The sequence below is a fragment of the Equus quagga genome, chromosome 1, assembly GCF_021613505.1.
Source record: "Equus quagga isolate Etosha38 chromosome 1, UCLA_HA_Equagga_1.0, whole genome shotgun sequence".
Lineage (NCBI taxonomy): Eukaryota > Metazoa > Chordata > Mammalia > Perissodactyla > Equidae > Equus > Equus quagga.
In genome coordinates, this window is record NC_060267.1 from 171,572,914 (window position 1) to 171,600,426 (window position 27,513).

Sequence of the window (27,513 nt, forward strand, 5' to 3'; positions counted from 1 at the left end):
AAGGGATATGATAAAGACTACCTTTTTCTGCCCTCTTCTCAGTTTTGCTTTCCTCTCTGTTGGTTTGCTTCTCAGGCAAGTTGTCCCCACAGGATAGTGATGGCTGCTCATATTTCTAGGCATATGCCATCCTTCAGCTAGGGAATCTTGCCAAAAGGAGGCATCTCTTTCCTGATATCTGTAAGAGAAAAAAATCCTGATAAAACTCTTTGGATTATTTGATTCATGGCTCCATCCCTGAACCTCTTGCTATAGCCAGAGCAGTGGCATTTAGCTTGGCCAAGCCTGGGTCCCACAGTCAAACATGGAGATTTGTCATATGCCACAAAGACTGTATCCTAAGGACCCAGAGCTTAGAAGTAAGGAAAACTCATTGCTTTGCCTAATTTTTTACCCCTTTGGTTAAACCTGAACTCCAAAAAAAGCTTCAGGGGTACAACCTCAGAACCTCTCTGACTGGTTACCAAACAGCGTAGTATTTATAGTACAGAGAGGAAGGACCTGAGAGATTACGCTGGTTCTCACAGAAAACTGATATTTAAAACCTAAAAATGGTAAAACCTTTACATTCAATTTTTTTTCTTTTTTGAGGAAGATTAGCCCTGAGCTAACATCTGCTGCCATTCCTCCTCTTTTCGCTGAGGAAGATTGGCCCTGAGCTAACATCTATGCCCATCTTCCTCTACTTTTTATACGTGGGGCACCTACCACAGCATGGCTTTTGCCAAGCGGTGCCATGTCTGCACCCAGGATCTGAACCAGCGAACCCTGGGCCGCAGAGAAGCAGAACGTGCAAACTTAACCACTGCGCCACTGGGCTGGCCCCTTACATTCACTTTTAAATGAGTAGGATTGTAAAACTGGTTAGTAGAAAACTGTTTTCAATTATTTAATTTTCAGCTATTCAAATTTAAATTTCCTAAGGTTAGGGGCATTTTGAAGACCCCTGTGCAAAGACAGAAATGGAGGAATCAAGTCATAATGTACATGCTCAAAAGACGACTCACCACCATAACCCATAAAAATCCCTGGGGAGTCCCGAGGAGCTAGCCACTGAGTGTTTCACTGTCAGCCATCTTGAGGTCCAAAAGAAAGGGGTTTAATCAACGTCTCCGTAGGATGCCCAATTCTTTTACCTTTTTCTTGGGTGATATTCAGCCCCATCCTGCCTCCACAGGACATTGCCCAGGGTCAACTACTGCAGTGGCCACAATTTTTGCCAGAGTGCCTGGCATCTCAGAGTTGATTCACTCCACTGGGGAGAGCACTGCACTTGGAATCAGAAACCTGAACTTCTGCTCCAGACTCCACTCGAAGGATCAATTATAATAATTTACCAATGTGTTTTCCTTATTTTGTTTCTTGAGTCCTTGTGATCATCAGTACTGCTTTTAGAGCTTTACGTACTGGATCTCTAATCCTCCAGCAATCCTGGTCTCACCCACTGACCTCCAACCTGTGACTAGTGTGAGTGGCCCAAAGCTCCCAGACACTTGCCAGGACCACACCCCCCCACCACACACACACTCTCATACACACACAAATGCACTCTCACAGATACTCATGCACACTCAAACACCCAGTTATATTTCTAGGTCCTCAGCAGGGACCATAATTTCTTTGATTTTTCAATTCTTAAGCATTTGCAGATGCCTCAGACCTGCTTTTGAACTATTCCATTCCTCCACCTGAAGCTAGGCTTATTTTTCACATCTCCCAATCCACAGTTAGAAAGAAAGAGATTATTCTCTTCCTAACAGCCCAAATTAATAATAAAGGAGCAGGAGAGGTATTAGGAGTTGAGGATAAACAGAGTTTCCTTTTGGTTTATTATTAAGTGCAAGTGTAGGGGAGGAAGACATTTCCTCTACCCAGTCTAGGTCCTTCTGGCTGGACTACAAATTAAATTGACATGAGACAGAATAACAGAAGAAAATTAAACAAAGCTTTGTGACATGTATGCATGGGAGAGACTCAGAAAAACTGAGCAGCTCACCAAAATGGTGACGGTTCTCTTCTTAAATATCATCTTCAGCTAAAAGCAAAGGAAGATGTTGGGGGTGGGGGAGTCAGTTATGGGAGATTACCAGAAAAGCACAGTAAACAAGACTAAGGTAGTTATGCAGATTTGAGCCCTCACCTTCCGCATTGGTAGGAGTTTTTAAAGATAAGGTCATCCCCCCTTCTTCCTGGTACAGAGAGGGAGACACCTTTACAGATGGAGATTTCCTTTACAAATGTAAATGTCTCTTACATAGGGTAACTTCTACTTTTCAGAGTTTCTCTCATGTCTGCAGTGTTTAAAAGTAACCAGCCCAAAATAATCCTCATGCCAAAGAGACATACCTTAGGGTGGCCAATTCCAGTCCCCCACACAAGATACTACGCTGTGGAGACAAAATGTCACTAAAATGCTTCAGCTGTATGCAAATCCCATTCTGGAACAAAAGTGTTTAATTCTGACGTGAAAACAAAAGGGTCTCACAGTGATGGGTTTTAGTCTGCACACCACCACAATACTCAAGACTAAATGCAGCTACTACCTAATGACCAAGTAAGATGAAATCTCTCAGCCACCCCTTCTATAGACAGTTGCTGAAAGAACCCAGAGACTTCTTCCTCAGAGAACCTTCCGGGGAGATTTGGGTCTTGCTTGGAGAAAAGGAACACAAGTCCCTTCCATAGAAAATATCATATTTTGCCCTATCTTTAACTTATATTTTGGGGGGAAAGTAAAGATAATGTTATATCTAATATAAGAGAAGGCTAAAAATATTTGTCCTTTCATCCAGCAATTTCCCTGTTTTGAACTTCCCCTAAGGAAATAATCATAAATATTTATGCCAAAGAAATGTTGATGCAAATTACCAATAATCGCTCTCTAGATAGGAGAGAGAGGGTGGTTTTACTGGAGCCAAGCTGAGGATCATAACCCGGGCAGGCAGTCTCCACAAAGGAAGAAAGCATTCCAGAGAAGCATGGTTTTCAGGACAGTTTTATACCTTTTTAGAACAAAGAACACACATCAAACATGCCCGGGATACATATTCATCAAAGTTTCAAGGATATAGGCAGTTGAAAATCAGCAGGTCAACATGACCCTGATGTCTGGGAAAGGGAACTTATCTTTAGGAGTACTGATAGCACGTTTACCGATACTGGTGGGCGTTACCCATACTGGCGTCGCAGGCGGGGAAGTCTGCATTCTTTTCTCCAAAGCATGAATTCTTTACTTTAATCGCTAAAGCAGACATACAGTGTGTGTGTGAAGGCCGGAAGTCAGGCTTCTTTAGTTCAAGTCGAATCAGTTTTGGACCAGAATAGCTACCCCGTATACCTCAATATGTGAAAATCTCTTGTCAGATATCTCAATTGTTTAAAATAGTCAAACTGGATCAATCTAAAATCCAACTAAAGGAAGATTTAAATCAATCATAGTTTATACATAAGTAAACTAATATACAGCCATTAAATTATTCAGATATTTTTAGATATTAATCCTTTTAAATAGTACATTGAAAAATGCCCCGGAAAGAAATACATTCCAAAATATTTTTAAAGTGGTTGCTTCTGGTTGGAGACATAATGATACTTTTTCTTTATGTATACTTTTCCATACTTCCTAAATTTTCTTCAATGAGAATATTTTCATTTTATATCCAGAGAAAAAATAAAACTAAAAACTGATGAAGAATCAAAAAATAGAAAATAGCATCCAGACACAGCCCAACAACGTGAATCTACTTAATATCACTTACCTATGCACTGAAAAGTGGTTACTATGCTGAATATGATGCTATGTGTTTTTCACCACAACTAAAAAATAGTAACAACATCCAGACAGGAAGTCCCCAAGGGCAGGTGCAGCCTGTTACCTGGACACCTGGCCATCTCAGGCAGCTTGGAAGAAGGAAGCTGGTAAGCCCTGGCTGAGCTGAGCTCTCTGTTTATTCTAAACCAATAAAATAAAATGGTCGTGAGCCCAGAAACTGCCCTCACACTGTGTTGTTATCGTTTGTCTTCCTTTTGGTGACTCTTTGGCATTCATTTCTCCATTTCATCACCCCTACTCACCTCTGAAGATGGGAGAGCAGAGGCCCACACCCTCATCGTGGACAAGGACATGCTCAGGGCCTTGCTCAGCCATGGCAGGTGGACCCAGAACAAGGACTGGAGTGCACACCCAGGTTTAACCTCTTACCCCCTCTCCACAGTCACCCAGACTTCATCTCCTCACTCCTACCCCAGGTGCCTCCCCAGTTTCCAACCCTTTTTCTGGACAGAAGGGCCAACCCAAAAGAGTGAGGACGGGCTTGCTCTGGGGCGGGTGGTCTAAAGTGGGCAGGTGGCCTGGGCCTCCACTCCTGTGTAGGGAAGGATCCAGAGCAGACCCTCAGCTCCCAAACATTCAACACCCGGAACCCCTCAGACCTTCATCTGGTAAAGAAGGGGCTTAGTAAGATCTGTGTGTCTTATATCAAAAGAGGAAGACTTTAGGGGCCTCAGCGGGTTTCTCAGAGTTTCTAAAAGATAATCTCAATCTCAGTTGGTGTATTACCCTTAGACTCTATTCAGAGATGTTAGGAGTCAGGCAAAATTCAGTAGCTTTTTTTTAATTGGGCAAAGCATAGTTTTAGAAACCCAGGCTTACATAAGAACGAAGAGAACAAAATCAACCCCTCCTTCCTGAACAGATGTTAGAAATTAAGAGAAAAGCATTGATGGCCAAAATGAATGATGGTGAAAGATCACTTTGAGACTTAAACAAAATAGATAATTATTAATATTAATATTACTACCAAAATCATCAGGTAGATCTGAGACACAGCTTCAGTCCCTTTTAGCACAATAGCCCCAATCCTTGAAATAACCCATGAGACAAGTATGATTAGGCCCGTTTCACAGATAAAGAAACCAAGGCTCAGAGAGGCTAAATGTCTTGCCCAAGTAAGGTAATCAACTGTCCCGGTTTGTCCAGGACTGTCCTGGAGTTAGCATTGAAAGTCCTGCATCCCAGGAAACCTCTCAGCCCCCTGCAAACTAGGACAGCTGGTCACCCTATGTCATGGCTACACAACTAAGAGGAAAGTGTGGATCCCACTCAGGGTGCGGCTGGTTCCACACCTCACTCTTTCCACTACACCACAGTGAATCCCAGTAAACAGGCAGAATACATACATACATGCAAAGGAAGGAAGGAAGGGAAGGAGGGAGGGAGGAAATATCCTTAAAGTATGAAGCCAAGAAGCATATTACTTAAAAGAATATACTGTAAAACTTCAATCTTTAATTCTTAAGGTAAAAAAAAAATGTCAAGCAAAAGCAAATGTATTGTAAATGGTGGGCAGGCAGATGGCAGGTTTGGGGGAGGCTATCAGGCTAGCTGGTCCCTGTCTGAGCTGACACATTCAGCCTCTACAAAGCTCTCAGTATGCTGTGTGACATGTGTGCACTTTTAAGGGCTTCCAGGCTAAAGAGAACTGTGGTGTGATGCCACCCAAAAGGGCAGGAAAGGGCCAGGGCCCTCAGAGGACACTGTTTGCAGGGGAAACCCCTGACCCCTCCAGCAGTGGCAGCCAAATGTCCCTGAGATTGGGTTTGGGCTGAGGCTCCTTTCATCTCAGCGCTATTCTCAGGCTGGAGCTCCCCAACGCTGTCTGGGGTCTGAGCCAGCTTCCACAGCCACTGAGAGTGTTCCCATTCCTTTCTTGTCTCAAGTGGAGCCGGATGTGACCAGCTCACTCTGGTCTCAGGTTTTTGACCAGTTCTGGCTTTCCCTGTTATCAAAGCTGCTGCCCTTAGCCCTTGTTGACAATAAAAAGCTTATTTATTTTGTTCAATGAGCCAACTTGAATCTCCCCAAAGAATTTTTCGAAAGGTAAAATATCAAACATATTAAGCATGTGGACTTTGCCACCCATACTTATCGCCCAAAGGAGGACGGTTGCCATGGCAATGGCTCTGGTAAGGAGGATGGCTCCTGGCTGAAAGGTGAGTAAAATACCATAATGGGGCACAGGCTGTCCTGCCAGCCAGCCCCTTATGATACTGGGAGTGTTTGCCCAAGTTTTAGGAGTTAAGTCATAATTAAGAGAGAGTGAGAGAAACAAAACTATCCAACTGCAAACAAACATGTTGAGGGGTGGGGTCAGAACATGGGTGGAGATATTTTGAAAGTCAATAGTGAATGCATGTGACTGTGTCTTCTCCTGAGGGCTGGCCGACCCTCCCACCACGAGCTTTTGTGCAGACAGACCAGTCCTATCCATCTGCAAAGGGGTACAGCTGACGGAGCACAGAAAACCCAATGACCCTCATGGCCTCTTTGGCAACATACTCCAAGACTCTACCTGGTTCATTCTCTGGGACCAAGTAGTCCAATTCCTGGGAATCTGCCCAAAGGAAATCATCCTGACTCTAGAAAAAGCTTTGGTTCTGTGGCTAAGGGAACCTTCAGCAGACGGACAGTGTGCAGAAAATGTGCAAAGAAACTTGGCACCATTATACTCCAGATACACATCTTTCCATGTGCAAGGAATACCACAGAAATTGGTGGAAGGAAGCTGAACAAAAATAAAGCTTTGACTTCCAAAAAAGCAAAAGTCAATCCATATGGAAAGAAAAAGTCCTCCACTTGCAGAATTTGTGAAAGTTCTTTGCACCAGCTGGGTTCTCATTACTGCCAGGGCTGTGCCCACAAAAAGGGCACCTAAAAAAATGCGTCACTAGTTTTTGTTTGTATATAGAAGAAAACAGGACCTTGAGGGAAATGAAGGGACAGGGATGGGGAAGGACAGGGCAAAATTGGAGCTGGGTGGAGCCTATATACCGCCTGGGGAATTCTCACACAACAGAATATGCCACCATCAGGGAGATCTGCTTGTGGGCAGATCTGGGAGAAAGACTGCAGACTGACACTTGGATCCCGGCACAAAGGGTAAAGCTTTAGCAACAAGAGAGGACAAAGTCCGTCTCCAAATTAAAAAGGGAGGGGTTAAACTTGGAGAGAAGAAAGTCATTCTGAAGCAGGAGACAGGCAAGGTGCCCCAGGGGAGTCCTGGAACACCAGGTCAGCGTATCTGGTCCAGAACGACTTTAAATCAGACACAGGGTGGCATTACTCAACCGCCCCTTGTCTCAGGCCCTGGGAGCTTACGCCAAGATTTGGGGCAGAGGAATCTGTAACTCGGGGGGTGAGGTTCCTCTTGAATGAGCACCTCCCCAACCCCAGACAGAGGCAGCTAAGCAAACTGATACTTGTATCAGCAAGAGTTGTAGCAGTTGCCTGTCAGTGAAGGCAGCAAGTTGAACAGACACAGGAACCTCACACCCCACCGCCAGTTCAAATACATAGGAATGCTGGATAAAATTGAACAAAAAAAAATTTTAATCTTTAGCCAAATTGGAGCAGGGCAACCACAAGTGCTTGAAATGGAGAAAGAACTCCAAGGCAGAGTAATGCATAGGAGTTGATGCCAAAGAGCCCACAGAGGGTTTCCACTAGATATGCATCATGGGGTTTATATTTTAACTTCCTTTGGGAAGATTCAGACCTCACAGGTGTAGATATTTGAACTTAACTCATTGCAAAAGGGGAATAGAAATACCGCCCTCGCTGGCCCAGAAACACTGAACAGAAATGTGCCACTGATCGTGGACCAAAGATGGAAAAGGAATCACCTGTGAGAAAAGTGAACCCACATTCCATGCTATGTATGGGACTTCGTGGTCTACAGTCTGTGCTTCTCTAAGTTTTTCTAGGATCAGAGTTTTTGCATGGCACAGAAATTACCAAAACCAGTCCGGAGGAGCTCAGCTTCCAGTATGGCTTAGAAAGCTCCTCCCAGATTAACCCTCTTGCAGATAACAAACTCTGTGAAAAGTACAAAAAACAACCACCTGAAGCCACTGGAGAGTGAACAAAGACAGGCATATTCTGGAGGGTTAGTTGGCACTTGAAAGGAAGGAAAGACAAAGATGAGTTTCCCATTTTTGTGGCTTCTGGCCCAAGAGAAGGCCAAAGTCAGGCAGCACAGAGCAGCTAACACTCCATCAGAAAACCTGCTGTGTTTATGGCCTGAAGAATCAGAGAACAGAGCTCAGGGCAACCATAGCCATCATAAAACAAGGAGGGACTCTTGGAAAACGGATACCCAAAGGGGTAAGGTCCAAGTTTTGTATATAAACTTTTGTGGAAGTCTCTGAATACACAAGTGCAGTGTTGACTGCAAACAGCTGGCTTAGGATAAAAACTGAAGGGAGATTTGAGATGTTCCCAAGAAACAGAGAGTGCGGTATGAACACAAGCAAGTTAATTGTCTACTCAAACAAACAAACAAACAAAAAAATCAATACTCTTTGGAAGACTAAAACAGAATCCAGAGTCTCTAGAATATAACATTCAGAACATTCAGGATAGAATTCAAATTATTTGACATGCATATGACATGACTCATTTTTAATAGAAAAGGTTGAAAAGAATAGAAATCTATGGAGACTGACTTCAAGATAACTTAGATGTTGGAATTAGAAGACAAGGATTTTAAAGCAGCAATTGTAACTATGGTCAAATACACAAAAGAAAACACACTCATAATGAAGGAAAGATATGAAAGAATGAAAAGAAAATATACTCATAAAGAAATCTCATCAGAGAAATGAAAACTATTTTTTAAAACAGAAATTCTACAACTGAAAATATAATATCTGAAATAAAAAATGTGTTGTATGAACTTATAAGTAAAATGGAGATGACAGGAAATCATTCGTGAACTTGAAGATCAATAGAAATTATCCAAGAACAGAGAAAAAGAAGTTTTAACAAAAACAAAACTTCAGGGACTTCAGGACAGTATCAAAAAGAAACAATGGAGGCCAGAAGAGGGTGGTATGATATCTTCAAAGTGCTGACAGGAAAAACTGTCAACCTAAAATTCTATTTTCAGCTCAAATATCCTTCAAGAATGAAGGCAAAATATAGTTTTCAGATAAAAGGAAACTCTGAGAATTCATTACCAGTGGATCTTTACTACAAAAAATGCTAAAGGAAATTCTTCAGACCAAAGGGAAATGATACCAGATAGAAACTAGGATCTTCAGGAAGAAATAAAGGGCATTGGAAACAGACCTTATTAAGCAGGACATTGTATATCACTAGATAGAATGCAAGGCTCAAAGCCTGAGACTTTGAAGCAGTCAGTACATTGCATCTAAACTTCCACCATCACAGAAGTTCTGGGCAGCTGTCAGTGTTCCTTCAAAGAGGAAACACAATAGCATTAAATAAGTAATAGTAGTAGGCAAATTTTGGCAGTCTCTAAACCCAATACTAAACCAGGAAATTAACTTTGAAAACTGAATTGAAGGAATATTTTTGAAAATGTTACTTGGCACACAATTGCTATAGAGGTGGAAGCTTCCAGGATGAGAATTTCCTCTCAATTCCCATATCTCAAGTGCACCTCTTAATAGGTCTCTAGAATAAGTAAAGCTACTACAGAAGACAAAGAACTGATCAATGGTCATTTTCTGCATGTCTTGTCTCGTATTAAAAAGTTGTGTCAGCTTAAAAAAATCTATTTTCATTTGATATTCGTCACCAAGTTATCAGTTTGTTAGACATCTGTTCTTATGTTTTTATCTCCCCTTCTCTGTGTTAACATTGAATATTTTGTGTGACGTGGGTTTCTTTGTTCTGAGTTTATGGATGAAACAGGTATCAGTAAGAACAAAGCCAATTGCATAGTCTTTGGTTTCAACCAGAACATGCTAAGGAATGGGAGACTTCTGGACTCTTGGCAGAATAACAGCAAAAAAATGTAATTTATGCCTAGCACATTGAGCTGATTAATTGAAAATATCTGCTAAAATAACTTCTCCACACTAGGATGAAAGTGGCAGAATTTTGTGTATATGTATAAAAGTTGTAGGGAGATAAGATTTAAAAAGAAATGAAACTAAATTCATTCTGCTTTCAATCACCTACGAACTGTTTTACAAAAGGATTAGAGAGTCAACTAGTCGTCATCACTGATGGCAAACAGTTCAACTCTTCTCTCCTTGTAATCATATTTCCCTTCTGGATGTGGGAGAAAAAGCCTTTCTAAAACAGTAGACCCTAGGCCAGACTCTCTCAAGGGAATTTTTGTGGCCCCTGCAGTGGACAGTTTAACCTCAGAGCAGCTGCTGAGGAGTGTGGTGTGCAGAGCAGGGTGGGGAAGACAAGGAGTGTAAAGATTCTACTGTGAAACCCCACAGCTGGCTGCCCTCTACTTCCCCTGCTCTGCCCTGATTCATCTTTCAATGGAAGGGAAACACCAAAAAGAGCCTGAACATGGGCCTCCTCCACTTATGTCTAACCCTTTAACATTCTCTCTCCTACAAGGAAGATAGCTCTCCTTTCCGTGAACACAAGATTTGACTCTTATTGTTCTCCAAATTGTTTTTCATGCACAAAATATACTTTCAATATTCACTAGTATTCATTTATTGAACAAACATGTATTGAATGTCTGTTTTACACCAACATGAAGAAAATCCACTATTATAATATTTATGAGTCATATAGCACAACATTTTTTAAAATCATCAAAGAAAGAAAAAAAAATAGTCTGAAATAAGTGAAACTGTAGGTACCCTACATGGACGCATCTGCATCCCAGGAGTTATACAAGCTTCTCATACTAAAACATCTTTCACTAAAGACAAGTTCACTACTGAAAATTATAAAGCATGTGAGGAAACAAACCATGATGAGAAAGTCACCATATGAGACAACCAAGAGAAATCACATCTCAGGATCTCCAACTAATAGAAAAATATAAAAGATTGTAAAATAAGTATACTTTAAATCTCACCCAAAAAAAATAATTGGGGAAAAAAGTACAGGTGATAATTTTAAATGAACCAAATAAAAATGGTGACAATTTAAAATATAGTCATTGATATAAGAATCATAGTTAAGTTAAATAATGGACTAGACACAGCAATGTTGACGTAGTAGAGCAAGCAAAGGAAATGACCCAACACAAGGAAAGAGAGAGATATAATGCTTGAAAAATATTTTAGTGACATGACACACAGGATGAGGAGCTTTAACATGCACTTAATTCAATTCCAAAAAAGAAGACTGGTCAGAATCGGGAAGAGGAAATATCTCTACATTTGAAGAAAGACATATGTCCTAGTGTTGAAAACACATTGTCTCCTGAGCAGAATTAAGCTTTACTTCATACATTGTCATGAAAATGTAGAATATCAGCAATAAAAAGAACATCCTAAAATAAGCAAAGAAAAAAATTATTTATCACCACTCCTTGGCAATGAGACTGACATCAACACCAACAAATGCCAGAAGACTTTATAATCATAGCTTCAAAGTTCAGAGGGAAAACAACTGTCAAGCTAGAATTTTACACCCAGCTAAACTATCATTCCAAATTAAGGACCTGATGAAGAGTAGCAACAGAAACTGTGATCAAGGCTTTCAGGGGACAAGCATAGAAGATACTGACAGTTCCAGCTCTCATTGTGCTCAGAAGACTGTGTGAGTCACCCAGGATTCTCTCAGTGGAAAAGAGTCAGGTCTGAGGAACTGGACGTATTGTTGACCTTATTAAGTGGAGACTCCCAGACAAATACCACTGAGGATTTTATCCAGACACTCAAGAACAGGTAAGTCTCAAAGAGCAAGCACTATCTTAGCTTTAGTAATCTTTACCCATCTGGAATTTCTTCATTAGTTTGAGAATTGCAAATATACACACACTAGGAAGGCAGAGGGCCCAGCTTAAACTTACACTGTGTTTACCCTGAGATGCAAACATATACGAACATCATGGTCAAGACTTTCTGTATGCAAGGAATAGAAAACCACTCCATGATTCTGGCTCTCCCTACCATATGCATCTTCATCAAGTAAAAGTTGTTTCCCCACCCAGACCCAATGGCACATGAATTTTTAGTTAAGTATTGACTACCACCTAAGCAGAAGATATGTTTCTCTTAGTTTAAATTTTTCTCAAGAAAGAAAATCAGATTGACCACTAGCCAACGAAAAATTTTTCAGCTCTCTGTGAAGGTGATCCTATCAGTTATGTCCCTGTGTAACAGGAACTGTTGGCTTGCCTACTCAACATCCATTCTACTACCATCACTTTTTCTAGTTAAAGAACTGTATCCACTCTCCCTCCTATGGCCCTATCTCTAGCTCAAGGGATATATTCTGTTTGGCTTAAGTCAATCATTGTGACTCATTCCCCTTCCCAGTGATTGGTTTAGGGGATGGAGCATACAACCCAGTTTTGACTAGTGATTCATAAAGGAAAGCCTTGGAAGATTCTAAGAAATGTTTCTTTGCTCCTAATGAGAAGACAGTAAAACAGACAGCCCCATCCACCAATATACACACACACACCTTCTTCCTCCATCTAAGCATAATCATGAGTAGATGTGATGATTAGAAGTATTGAAGCCAGGTTGCTACTGGCCTGAAGATGAAGGCAACACATGGAGGAGGGCAGAACAAGAGAAGCCTAGGGAAGTGGAGCCAGAGCTCTAATTTATGTTCCTCACCTGCAGAGATCCCATCTCTAAAGTTTTTGTAATGTACAACAATTAACTTCTTTACTGCTTAACCCAATTTCAGTTGGGATTTACTATGACTTAAAGCCAATGCATCCTAATCAAAACAAACATGGACTCCCAGGCCAGGAACGGACAGGTACAGCTCCCACAGAAATATCCACTGTGCCACTTGGGTTTAGTAGACTTGGGGAGCATGAGGACTAAAGAATGTCCTAGAAAATCCCATCTCAGAGGAAGAAACGTGAGAAAGAACAAGTTTACTTCAAGATGAATAGGGATGATTCTAGATGCAGTGTAATGGTTGTCATTTGATTTTCTTCTACTCTAGTGCGCATAGACTTGTATCTGAGCTCCAGGGTAAATGCACTGCAGAAAGAAGGGAAAATTGTTAACAACTACTTCACTAAAATCTCCATGGCATACTGAGAGGTGCTGGTAGCTTTGGTGCCATGACTTAGCTGTGTCAGGAGACTAGACCAAAGCTTCCTGGGAGGGAGAACAGGGTCTTTGAATCTTGGGTATTAAATGTGCACAAAAGTCTCCTCGTTTGGAGCCAGGGACAACAAATGGTTGGATCTTAAATGCCAACTCAGACTGATTCCAGCTGACTGTGGTTAGAAGGACTCAGGCATAAGAGAATGCCAAGATCAATGAGCAGCATCCGTCATGGATCTGGCTGGGGAATGGCAGCACACATGCCACACACTCCCCCTCCTGAATTCCTTCCGAGACCTCAGCCAACCACTCCCTGCATCACAGCAAGGATGCGCTCCCTCCAACACCCCATGTTACACATTCGAAGATCTTATGTTTTATTTTTTAACTACTCTTAAGCAAGGATACACTTCCTAAAGTGCACTGTCTCCAACCAATCCAGTCATCGTCGAACAATCCACCAAACCCAAGAGCCATTCTCATCACATTTATTGTCCCTTATGCTTCAAGGTACTTGACAACCCTCAACTAGTGCTTTTTCTTGAAGAGCAACAGCACTCTACCTCGTGAATTTCACTTCAGAATTTTAGTACTATTGTTATTTTTAGGATTATTCTTGTCTTCTTGCTTCATCCTAAAGATTTTAACCATGAGTAGCTTTGACATGCTTCAAAACTTCTTTTGTTCTTTCAGGGAGTTTGTGGAGAGGGCCCAACTTCACAATGCCCCTAGGAAACAAGGCCATGGAGAATCCTTTGAATTTCCTTCCATAGATATTTCTTGAGTACCTACTTTTTACCAGGTGCCATGGCAGATGAATAAAGAAGAAAGAGAAAGTATCATTTGTTGCGATTCTGCTGTGCTGTGCAACGTGTCAATACCATGCTGGGGACTTTGAAGAGTTTCAGCTCATTTCATTCCCATAACAACCTCCCAAAGCATCATTATCACAATTACAGCTGAGGAAAGTGAGGCTCAGGGAGTTACGTGACTAGCCCAGTCACTCATCTAGTGATTAGTGGAGCTGGGATTTGAATCATGTCTAACTCAAAGCCCATGGTGTTTCAATGCTCCACGACATGGGACCACCTGAGAAGAATGGCTCACAGGAACGAGGGGCGGAGGGTTCCTGGGAAATTTGGAGTCAGAGCATTTCCTAGCGAGCTGTGTGAAAGCGGGCCAGTTACTAACCTCTCTCAGCCTCAGCGGCCCTGTCAACATGGGCGAACAACTACCTTGCAAGGTTGTTGTGAGGATTAAAGATAATATGTGTAAAGCACTTAGCAGGTGGCAAGCAGTCTGTAAAGAATAGCTATTGTTATTCACAGCTCTGTAAATCAACATTTCTTAAAGAGGCAGGGGCCATTTTCCTACACACCAAATTTTCAGAATTTGCAATGGGTATGAATTATGAAATTTAGGATCTAAGTTAAGATTTTGCTATACGGTTTTGAGAAGGTATATGGTTGTCTCAAGAATCTCAGGAAAGTTTGTAAGAAGAGAAAATTCCAAATCAGAGGCAAGTTCAGAGACTTGCTTTCCTACTCAAGTCCTCATTCAGCAGAGATACTGCCAGAAATACCAAAAGGACTCACCATTGTTCGAGTCTGCTTGTGAATCTGCATGAAAATTGATAAAGAACATAACCGCGAGTCTGGCCCCTGGAGTAGGCACCGCATCTCCAGTGAGAGGAAGGCCATTAGCTAACCTGCCTGGAATCCCACTGCCAATCTTTACAGAAAGGCACAAACTCGCATTGGCTCAGGCTTTTGTCGGTCCCCGGGGAATGCTGACTTTGTCTGTTAATGCCACGACAAATGTGTCCCTGAATGCGCAAATCAACGGGACACCTGTCTCTGCATTGAAACCTGATTAAAAGCGAGTCCAGCCCCTTCAATTCTCTCAGGGGTCTTCACAGTTTCTAAGCTGTTTAGTCCTTTGTGAGTCAGTAATTTCTACGGCAGGAAGACTGTCCTGATTTCTTCTAGTGATAATCCTTCCACAGCGCAGCGTGAATATTCAGGGAACGGGCTGCCTCCCAGATAGAGAGCGGATCCTTGCCTAAGTGGAAGGACCTATAGGAACTGAGAATGCACCCCATGACACCCAAAGCCACCCCCAAATAAAAACTTTCCCCGTCTGCTGTCACTGATGCTGTGAAGTCTACTCTGCAGGCCAAGTGGCACAGGCAGGCAGCACTTCCCCGACTTCATGAAAACATCCCTTAAAAACAGGGAATAGTGGGGAGGGTTGCACAACATTGTGAATGTACTAAAAACTACTGAACGGTACACTTTAAAGTTCTGAAGTTTATGTTATATGAATTAGATCTCAATAATAATTTTTTTTAAATTTTTTAAACAGGAAACTCAGCCCCTGGAAACTTGTCCTCGGGGGCCTGGTGGACCCAGACTCAGGGAGACAGCTCTAGGTAAGGATTCTTATACGCGTGGCATTCTGCTCCATTATATATCTGTATTTGTTGTAACTTTTAAGAGTTAAAATCATTTATTGGTTAAAATGCTTAACTTTTATCCCCTCAGATATTTAAATAAAATTGATACCCCAGGAGGATGTACCTTAGTTTCCTAGGGGCTTGGAGAACCTTGTGGCAGCATCACTTGCTTGTGAGCTTGAGAGGCATGAGAGGAGAGCCAGGCTTACCAGAGTGTGATCCCCAGATGTGGATCTTAGCATGCGATCCCAGAGTGTGGATCCCAGGGTGTGACCCCAGGGTGTGATCCCAGAGTGTGATCCCAGAGTGTGATCCCAGGGTGTGATCCCAGAGTGTGATCCCAGGGTGTGATCCCAGGGTGTAATCCCAGGGTATGATCCCAGGGTGTGATCCCAGGGTGTGGACCCCAGGGTATAACCTCAGAGTGTGATCCCAGGGTGTGGATCCCAGGATGTGATCCCAGGGTGTAGATCCCAGGGTGTGATCCCAGGGTGTGGAGCCTTGCTGTGGGACCCTGGTCTGGACAGGTCACTCAGACAGCATCCACTTCCCCCCCTGTTAAATCAAGAATTCAGCATGTACTATGCCATGAAACACACTCAAACAAAACAATATGCTTTATGTCACAGGAATAATTGACAAAAGACATAACAATAAGAGCCACAATAGCCCCCAAAATACCACAAATACAAACATTCACGCTTACCAGAGGGTATTTCCAGAGTTGATAGAACTTATCCAAGGACCTTCCTGAGGAAGCAAAGAGCAACATTTAATGGAAGGTTTCCAGAAGAAGTAAGAGAGAAAGCTCCCCGACCCGGGAATGGAGACCTGGTCAGGCCCAGGTTAGGACAGACTCTGCAGATGCAGATGGAAGAGATGTCCTTCCCGCATTGTGGGTTCAGACCGTATGGTCAAAAATAAAACAAACGTTGTCTTCAGGACGTACTTACGGGAAAAGCGGTGATTATATCAAATAAGGGACCTAACTGGGAGGATCTGCATCCATCCTGACCCGTCAAACCGGAGCTCACCAGCCTTGCTTCTCTTCCTGTGCCCGGTGTTCCGGGGGCTAGGGCTGCCTCCTCAGCTGCAAATGCAGATGCAGTCATCTTGATGAGAAGGGCAGGAGCAATCCATGGCCCAGCCGGGCAGACAAGGGGCCCCAGGCCTCATGGGGCTCTACTCTTAAATGCCTTCCTTGAAATTTTCTAAGTCCCCCTCCAGGGCCTGGAACTGGCTGGAGCCAGCTGTGCCATCTGACAGGGCTCCTCAAGCCCAGGCCAGGACGCAGAGAACTCAGCCCGTTTCTCCCCTTCTCAGTGGTTTCTGACTCTCTATCCTGAATGTGGGGTGGATCAGATGCACAAAAGAGCTCTGGGACTTGTGCCTATGTGCCCCCAGTTCCAGGACAGCAGCCAGGCAAGCAGACCACGCTAGTTGGTGCAACATTTCTCTGCGGGATCATGCAAGATTGGGCCCCCAAAATGGTACTAACATGCTGATCTGGGGTGACACTTACTCTCATTTTTCACAGGATAATTTCAGGGACGTGTGTGGGCCCATGTGTCAACTCTCATCCTTCCATGTTCTATCCTCAGTGCCACCTCAGATCTACAACATCAGAAGCAGCAGGGGTCATTTACCCTGTGTGCCCCCGACTGTCGGCACCCAGGGAAGTCTCCCATGCTCTCACAGTCTCCATGCCAAGTGTCCAGAAGCCCTCTGGGGGTGGTTGGTCTCACCTGTATCCTCAAAGGGCTTTTGAGACTGTTGCTTTGCAACACAAATGGGCCCTCTCTTGCCTCCAGTCAGCATGGTGACCTCGTGCTCTCCTGGGTCAGTCTTAAGCCATGGCAGAGAACACCATACGGACTTGCCTTGCACGAGGGACGCGCCTTGCTCTTCTCACTCCACCCCCACCCCCTCGCCTATCCTCCCTGCACGCAACGCTGTGTCAACTTTGAAAGAGACCACATTCTAGAAACACAGTTATTAAAGCCTAAACATTTTAAGAGAGGGCATGGTCAAAAGACGTGTTCTACGTTTACGTTACAAAATTCCAAATGGTAAATTTAACAAGAAACAGAAAATGACTATTCTCATTTTCCTGTGTACTCTGGGTAAGATTTGTGTTTGTGCTCATTAACAGCAACGCACTGTGACAACATTCGAGAGAGTCCTTGGAAGCCGGTATTCACAGTGGGCACGATACAGATGCAGCACCAGAAGTAACAATGCGACAGCATTCAGTAACAGGCAGCAGGGAATTGCAGAGACAGGAAGATCTATATTGTTGCAATACCAACAGCCACAGCATTGGGAGCAATAGCAGGTTACTGCCTTTCCCTCATGACGAGGGGTGTGAAATCAGCCAGGGATGGTGCATTTGACAATAAAGAACACGGAGAGACGGTTCCTGGACCTGAACAGGATGAGATGGTGTCAGGTCACTACAAAGAGTCTTCGCACACACTGACTGGACAATAAACAAATCTGTCAGTACCTCTTCTCCACCTATTTTTCTAGGCTGCTATCAACAAATCACTAGGTCACACATGAACCCATGAATTCTGTAATTCTTTGTTTTCATCAAATTGTTTATGTAGACAGTCTCATGAAAAATACTTGCCCCAGGGCCCCGCACACCCTAGAGGTTCCCCCGGCAGGAGTGCTTCTTTCTGAGGCAGAGGAGTGGCGTTTATGGGGCAAGCCGGGCAGACACGTGCTTGGGGAAATGGCTTCAAACCTGAGGGTAGGAGAACCTGGTGACGGGTGGAGGTGCTTGTCCCCTTCAGATAATCGTCATTAGCACCCAAGAGCCTCTCCAAATATAATAAAAATAAGTTTTAAAAAAGAAAAATGAGCAGACCAAATGTTTGAAAACTTTAGGCTAATGTCAAAAGGAAGCATAGCAAGGTAGTTAAGGACAGCAGCTGCTAAAGCCAATTGCCCTGGGTTCAAACCCTGCCTCTGTCATTTATAGTCATGGGAGCTTGACCCTGTCGGAGGCTCAGTAGTCCACTCTGTGCAATGGGGAAATAATAATATCTCTCGTTGAGGTACTTATTGCACACTAAATGCCCGGTCAGTGTGAGCTGCTATTATTTGTTTTGCAAATGGAACTGGCCAACCATCTGCAGAAAAAAATCCTAGAACTGCCTCTACAAAATCCAGTTAATTACCCCATTTAGCTTTATATTCAGTATACTTCAATTTTTTTTAAGTTTTTTAAAAAGATAGGAAGCCTCCGATTTAAAATCACACTGTAGCACGGTAAGTATAGACAAATCACATCACCCCTTACTTAGAAACACCGTAGCAAAGTGGTAGAACTGCAGAGATAAAGAGAACATCTTAAACTTAACTTAAGCAAAAGGACAGATCGACTACAAAGCAAGAGCACCTGGAGTGATGACAGAGTTTTCCAGAACACAGTGGAACCGCATCTTTAACGTAATGGTGGAAAGCAGTTCTCATCCTAGTATTCTATACCTAAATATTCTATCATTTAAGAATGAGAGTGAAAATCTTTTCATTTTCTATTTTCACTTACTCTAATGGCATACAATCCAAGCAAAGCACGGAGTGTTCCTCAGCTCATGCAACTTCACTGAGGCCTCCAGTCCTCACCCCCCGCTCAGACTGGCGCCCCTAAACCCCTTCTAGGTGGAAACTGGCAACCCACCCATGTGACTAAAGAATGTGTTGAGAATGCCTGAATCCACACTCTAGAATGAGGAAAATACACAAGTTTATGGGGTATTAAACCCAAGTATGTTTGCCACCTAGCCTTCAGCAGCTAAAGGGTAGAAATTATGTGATCATTTATATACAGCCACACTCCAAATATTGTTGCTCCAAACCTCTACACTTTTGACTAATAGGAAGTCCCATTCTTTGCTTTGATGCCCTCCTTAAACTTCTCAGATCTCTCAGAATTTACACGAAACCTATATGCCCCTAGACCTACCCATCTGTGGGTCCTGGGTAAGGCAGTGTTCCTTCCCAGAGTGCCTGGAGAGCCCCACATATAAACAGAACCTCCACCTGCACCCACCTCAGCTCTCACCTCCCTGTGACCTGCCGCCCCTGCTGGTCTCACGGATGCACCTCATCCCCTCCTCTCTGGAGTCCAGACCACCCTTTCTGGCTTCTTCCAGGCCACCCTCAAACTCCTGTCTACACCACTGCCACACACCACCTGCCTCTGCCCTCAGTTGCTCCTTTCTCTCTCTCTCTCCCAAGAATGGGGCTGCCTTCCCCTTCTGAGACCCAGCTCTCTCACAAAGCTGTGTGGCCCCCTAGTGATACAGCTGCAGACCCCATAATTCCTAAAGGGCTTTTTCAAAAGTCATTTCATTTCTGCTATACATTAACCACAAAAGAACTAATTCTAAAGCAAAAAAAAAAAGACAATTATGTGAAAAATGGCTCAGAACCATGAAATAGATGCTGATTATAAATACAGGCTTTAGGCATTATGAAACAAGGCAGCTCTAAATTTTCAAAGAACAAAGAGAAAGCATGAGGATTTTTTAAATATCAAAAGGACTTTCAGGTTATAATTAGTAAATTGACTAACATTTTTAAAGGTAAAAGTGAATTTCTAAAGCTTAAGGCATTCATGGGATTCTAGAATTCTCTAAGTCTAGGAGATCATCTCTGCCAACCTCCTCACTTCACAGGTGAGAAAACAAAAGGTCACATGACTTTCCCAAGGTCGCAAAACAGGTGTGTGGCTGTCAGGATTCAAATTGGGGCTCCTGACTCCCTTCTTCAGGTCCTTTCCGCTCACTCTAAAATAGAAGCTGCTTTCACAAATGAGCAACAATCCCCAGAATTACATGGATAAATTTGTGGAGGTGGTAATGGTGGTGGTGGAGGTAGAGGTGGTGGTGATGGACGAGGTGGGATGCATATGTGCTGGAAAGTTGAGGAGTAGGGGGCAGTTCAAGGGCAACTCAGGACATGTCAGCCAAAGCTGAGATTCAGTTATAGCTGAGTAAATCTAAGAAACTGATGGAACAAGGAAGGAGATGCAGCATGCTGTTAGTGCCCTCAAGACTCCTAGCAACCCTGTTGTCGACGAAAATAATCCATAACCAATCTATAAATGAAAATTTAGGAGAGTTTATTCTGAGCTAAAATCTGAGGACCATGGCCCAGGGCCTTTCTTCCCGAAGGAAGAAAGGGCACCAAAGAAGTGGGGTGCACAGAGTGGTCATATACCCCCAAACAGGATGTTTCACATATGATTGAAATGTCCCTCCCACAATAGTCACAAGATTGCCCTGTCGGCACAGCGCTTGATGGACACAGCAGGTAGTGGGTCTGCTCTCTCGGCGGGTACAGCAGGAGGCAAGCCTATTGTCTCGAGCTGGGTGGTCACAGGTGAGCGCAGCAATCAGTTCCTAGCCTAAGGAAAGATGCCTTATCCTTAAGGAAATGCCAACGTTGGGAAGGGGAGGGAAGTTGCACCTCTATCTCAAGGGCCTTTGTTCTTGCCATAGGGAATGTCTAAAGCAGATATGCAATGCATGCTCAACAGCCACGGTCAGGCCCTTTTGGAAAGACAAGGTCAGGCCGAATTAGGTTTACACCAAATGGCTTCCTCATATTCTCCAATACATCCTATTACTTGCCATTTCTGTTTGTCACTGTGCACAGCAAAGCAGAAGCCTGCCTGGCCTTTTTTTGTGCCATCCTCTCATCTTCTGGCGCTATGTTAGACAACGCTCAGCTGCCATTCACAGGGTTTTCATGGCCAGTTTTTTCAGAAGCAAGTGGCCAGGTCCTCCTTCCGAGTCTGTCTAGTCCAACTAGTCTAACCACTAGACCACCAGGGCTGGCTGCAGCAGGTATAAACAAGCTAATTAGATGCAAATATTAACAAAATGAGACACAGTGCAGTAACTTGCAGAAGCAACAAAGTCCTAAGGATTTCTCAGTGTGGGGTTGCCGTGCACATTGGATATTTCCTGGACAGGGAAAACCTCCCAACAGTGAAGCTCCTTGAGAGCACAGGTTGTGGAAACTCATCGATATTTGCTGATTGCCCCTTCCATGCAAGGGTCTCAGCTAGGCCTTGGCAACACAAGGATAAGCAGGAAAGCAAGACAAGTCCCTGCTCTAAAACCGATCTTTAAAGGTTTTGTTTTCTTGTTTTTTAATCATAGAGAAGTTGCCTGGCTGCATAAGACAATTTACCAAGTCCTGCCCACCTGTCCTGGAGTCAGGGTGCAGGCTGGAAGAACCCTGTTATCTCTTGCAGAGAAGTCCTCATGGCACTAAATAGCCCTGTGTAGCCAACCACTTTGTGGCCCACAGCGCCACCATGTGGTAGACACCAGCTGGCTGACCCTGCACAAAATAAAACTGACGCAGGTGCAGCCTTTAAGCCAACATATCAGTCCCAGTCAGGGAACCCAAAGCACCTTCTCTGTATGGCTATTGCGCTGAACCAATGCAGAGAAAAGGTCGCTGAATCTTAGGGTGCAGTGAACCCTTAGTGATCAGCTATCAGGCCTGAGTTCTCACCCATCTCCTCCGTAAGATCTGACTAGTCAAAATGATGGAATCAATGAGCAGTGGGCAGCTCTCTGCCCCTTCAGACCACCCATTTGACCCATTCCACTGATGGGCTCTGTTGAGTATGAAATGCAGCTTCATCTTCCACAAGAGCCTAACAATGACCAGTTATTGCCAGTGGCAGAACAATTCAAATCACTATCTCGTCCTGGATCAGGTTCTTCCAAACTCACCACCCTCTGACCTTTACTTTGAGTCCTCTCTACTCCTTGGAAATATTTTGCTTATGTCAGTTCTTCTCTCTTGTCCTGTCATTAGTTGGAATAATGTATGAAGATACTCCTGGCCCAGGAGTCTGATTGGCCCAGCTCAGCTTATCAGATGGCGAGTGTGCTCTCTGCAGACACGGGTGTTACAAGAGTCAACAACACATCCTTCTCCCTACAGGACTTAGCAAATGTTAGTGCCTGGCAGCTCCATTTTCTGTTATTCTGAACGTTGAGCCTGCACCAGCACCTCCAGCAGGGAGACAGGCTTGCAAACAGAGGCAGAGCAGATGGTGCGGGTGCAGGATGATGCCTTCCACATCCTTTCCTCCTAAGTCTAGAGAGGACTTGATGGGTCTTTGTAGCTCCCCCCAGAATCTGACAGGGGAGACACAGGGAGGAGAAAAAAGTGCAGAATCACACGTGAGGGTCTGTTGACTTTAGGAGTCGCTTTACGGAGATTCCCTATAGAGTTCACTCATACCATATAACAGACCTAGTATGTCATTTCACTTTAGACATTTCAAAGCTAAAATGGTCTTAATCTTTATCTCAGTTTCACGCCACTACCAGGTTTCAGCCATAAGACTAAAGCATCATCTACTTCCTAAATTGTAGGTGCAGACTTTTAGGTGTGACCATAACCTATTACAAACTTCCAGTCAATGTCATCCCTATGGGTATAAATTAGGCTCATTATTGAAGTTACCTAAGATGACACAACTAATTAAATTTTCTCTTTTCACATTGAATCATGCAATCATGGAATATAAGAGCTGGAATGGTCCCTAGATACAAACTAGCACAGTGGTTCCCAAGCGCCGGGCTGTGGACCAGAGCTGGTCCATCACCAAGTTTTCATTTGTTCAACGTGAAATGAGGAAAACGGGTTGGGGGGGGGGGGGGTGTCATTGTGAGGAATCTAGTCTTGGGAAGTTCTGTCTCTTATTCTAAGACCAACTCAATCGTACTCTTATATTAAACAATAGTGCTAGAAGGTGGTGACTGCCGCATTCTTTCTTTCTTTTGTGTTCCTACGTGGCAAAACAAAATTTGGTAACCTTGGATCACCTGCAAAACCTTTTGTTATCTGAGCCTACTGCACACTGCCCCCCACAATGCCGGGGATTTACACTCCCACTTTACAAAGAACTAGCCTGATGAGAATCCAGAACAGGAAGAATTGTAAGGAATGGGACATTCTACTAGAAGTTTTCAAAAGTCACCCAGCTAAGGTCCGAGATAGAGCTTTGCCAAGACCCAACTTCAAATAAGAGTTCTAATTAGGATTCACAAAGGCGCATGTCAGAGCCATCCACGTTTATTTGTTCATCCATGAGAACGGGGATGCCTTCATAAGAATATGATAGAATTTCAACTTTGAAAAATAGCCAATATAAAATTCTGGAAGATATAGATAATCAGGGTAGTTGTGTCTCGCAAGATAAAATTTCAGTGATTAAAAACACTGAAACACTAGGACCAGAATAGTCAGTTTATGGAATAAATAGAAAGTCCAAAAACCCGAGCACATCCAATAAGTTATATTTGATAGTGGGGGTATTTTTAAAAGTGAAGAAAGGACGAATTATCAAGTAATGATGTTGAGACAACTAGCTAACTGTTTGGAAAAAAATAAAATAGGCCCCTAAGTCACAGCTAACACCCCCCAAAAAAGTCCAGATGTATTAAGTATTCAAATCTTAAAGCTTTCAATGGAAGTAAAAGAAAATATAGACGAACACGTATGAATACTGGAATGAAGAAAGTCTTCCTAATTCTGACACCAAAGGCAGAAATTACAAAGTAAAACATTGATTGGTTAGACATATAAAAACTCAAAACCTCTCTATAGGAAGGAACCCATAAACAAAATTAAAAGACAAATGACCAACCAAGAAGGAGAAAAAGTAGCCTATATGTCAATGGATTAATATTTTCAATTATATAAGAACTCTTAGAAACAATATGAAGCAAATTAAGTAATAAAAATGAAATCTCTAAAATCAAAAGTAAAACGAAGAAACAAAACTAATTATATATCCATTCCATAGCACAACCACAGAGAGAAACTATTTGAAGTGATTTTAAAACACAACAACTTAACTGGGCCTCTCTAGTGGAATAAATCCTAAGGACAAAAAGAATTTCAAAAAGTAACAACAATAAATCTTAAACTGTTTCCAATATTCATACTGTGGGCAATAGTGTTGGTATTGCTATTCTGAGGCTGCGATCGTAACGTTAAGAGCCAGGACTTTTGGTGTGGAGGAAAAGTGATACGGACAGATGTTAGATCAATGAGGTACTATAAAAATCCTGTAGTCCTGAATTTGAAAGGGAAATATCAGTATGAACTCAGAATATATTTTCTTAATTGTATTTCCTATCTCTGTCCACCAAAAGGGCTTAAAAATAATGACAAGACCAGTAGCAATAAGCAGTCTCAGCATCCAGATTGTATCTATAAGTACTATTTTCCTCTGAAAGAAACCGGGAGCCCCCAGAGATACTAATTCAGGTCTGAGGTAGGAAACAGACAATATAAGCCTGGAGCATCCTTCATACCAGATGGCAAGGAAGCAATGAGACTACTAAGGTCATTCAAAAGGACCTGGGAACCAACCTGAAGAGGTACCCATTGGCCAAAGACAGGACAATCTTTAGCCTCAATAAGGATAACAAGGACAATAAATTTAACAAATCAAATATATTTAAATACATGAGTTCATATGGTGTCTATGGAGGATACTAAGAAACCAACTGCTTATTTTGAAAGGAGAAAAAATCAAACCATTATATTCCTTACCTATATAAACCATACCTCAAGGCAACCAGAGAGTTTGATACAGAGAATTTCTCCTTACAGAAGTTTTCCAGCAAGTAAATCCCAAAGGAATGATAGATTTAGACTATCACAATTTTAGAAATCCCTAATCAATAGACAGATTTAGACAATGATCCTCAATTAATCATCAGTGTCATCACCAATACCATGAAAAGAGGGAAAGTGACGTTACGTGCCCCCTGATGGAAGTGCACACCACCATCTATGAAGTGTCCTGTCAAAAAGAATCAAAAATCAAAAAAGCTGAACCCGATCAAGTATTTAGATCTAACTACAAATGTATAGAAAGTTCAGGGGAAAAGGAGTACATTACACAGCAGCACAGCAATGCCATCGGCCAAGTCCAGACAGGGAAATTCTACAAGGCAAATAACCCAATTTCTTCGGCAACAACAAAAATAATAAAGATTGGGAGGGAGGGAGGGCGGGAAGAGAGGGGAAAGTGGAAGAGGAATCTATAGATTAAAGAGACTAAAACATGCATAGGAAAATAGAGGAAATGTGAACCATGAGTAGGTATTGGATGATGTTTAGAAGATCCTATTGATTTTTGTTTTAGTGCGATGGTGGTGGTAGAATGCTTCTTTTGAAAAGGAAGTATCTTTTAGAGATAAATATGGAAATATTGTAGACATAATGATTCAACTATCCGGGAGGAGGTTGGAGAGAGAGAGATTTAGAAGAAACAAGAGTTGCCACATGTTGACAATTGTTAAAGCTGAGCTGCAAGGCCATCAAGGTCCTCATACATTCTCTCTACTTTTATACGTGCTTGAAGTTTTCCACAATAAAAAGATAAAGAAAACAGCAACAAGCAAAAGTTAATTACATCAACTGGGGGAGAAAAGGACTAAGAATGCGATCAGGCAATTTGTAAAAGAAGAAATAGAAATAATCAATATGAAAATGAAAAAGAATCCTACATTAGAAGAAAACCAAAAAAATATAAATTCTTTTAAAAATGAGGTTGCATTTTTCACTTAGCACATCGTCCAAACATTTAAAAATGAACAATACCCCCTGGTGGTAAGGAAATGTGAAAATGAGAATGGCAAACATTAGCCTAAATTGGCTCAGGTTTTCTGGAAACCATGTAACAAAAATCCCCAAGAGGACATGATTATGCGCCAAGGCCAGCAAGGCCAGGTCAGATCTCAGTCATCCCACTTAACTGACAACAGAATGAAAAGCAAGTTTCTTAATTGCCGTGTCTCAGTTCTGAGTCCGTAAAATGACCGTAACAGTGGCAACCCCTCAAAGGGCTGCTGTGAGCCGAAGTCAGAGAATATTCCTAGGGAACTCAGGCCAGTGCCTGCCATAGAGGGCTGGCTCCCATTATTATGTGGGCCCAGCAACCTCATGTCTGAGTATTTATAGTCCTAAGGAGATCTTAATTAAGTGCACAAAGATGTATATACACGTTTGTTTACCATGTCCTAATTTATAAAAAGCCCTAAGTTGAAATGTCTAGTTAAATAAATTTTTGTAATGTTTACCTTGTAATACTATGTGGCCATTATGTTGACACATATGTATTGATGTAAGGACATTTATAATCTTTTTTCAAGAAGGAAAATCAAGCTAGAGAAGAATGAATATAGTTAAATCCTAGGAAGGAGACATACGTACTTTTTTAATCAGGACATGTGTACCTAGATGTTAATGGTAGTTGACTCTGGATTTAGGGGTTATTCAAATTATTTTTCTTTTTGATTATCTGTATTTTCTAATTTTTCAAGATCAATCTTATTGTTTGCATCATTTTTAAATAATGTAATATGTTACATAGTGTGATGATTAATTCTACATTTCAACCTGACTGGGCTAAGGGATGCCCGGAGAGCTGGTCAAACATTATTTCTGTGTGTGTCCCCAAGAGTGCTTCCAAAAGAGATTAGCATTTGAATCAGAGTTCCTGCTTCTCGGGCCTTCAGACTCCAGGACTGACATCAAGGGCTTTCTAAGTTCTCCCGCGCCTGCAGGGGGCAGATCATCGAACTTCTCAGCCTCCAGGACCACGTGAGCCAATTCCTATAAGAAATCCCCTCTTATATATATCCATATATATCCTATTGTTTCTGTTTCTCTGGAAAACCCTAATACACATATGTTCCAAACTTCTTATAAATCTTGCCAGAGGATTTTAAAATGTACGTGAAAGTGGGGAGGGCTAAACAGCATAGAAATGCAAAACTAATATGTCCATCTTCACAGCAGATAGAAAAATATGTTTGGAAACACATAACTTAATAATGAACACTCAAGAACAGAGTCATTCTCATCAGTAATTTTCACCAGTGAGTGTTTGCACGTTACGCAGGTACACCGTACAGGTTAATTTATTTCAGAGAAGAAGCAGAAGTGACAGAGTGAGAAAAATGAAGCAGGAGTGA

The 27,513-nt window shown here is 42.5% G+C and overlaps 1 protein-coding gene across 24 annotated transcripts in view; it reads right to left on the bottom strand.

The window, feature by feature from the left end:
• Window positions 1–27,513, bottom strand: part of DZIP1L (DAZ interacting zinc finger protein 1 like) — a 104,420-nt gene that overhangs the window by 32,949 nt on the left and 43,958 nt on the right. For 10 of the 24 annotated variants that reach the window (XR_006889011.1, XR_006889021.1, XR_006889017.1 and 7 more), the window contains 4 exons: window positions 16,998–17,089; window positions 16,429–16,565; window positions 16,182–16,225; window positions 22–178 (listed from right to left, as the gene is read on the bottom strand). The gene's annotated coding sequence lies outside the window, so the exon portion shown is untranslated. The other 14 variants (XR_006889008.1, XR_006889004.1, XR_006889000.1 and 11 more) reach the window with 11 other exon arrangements.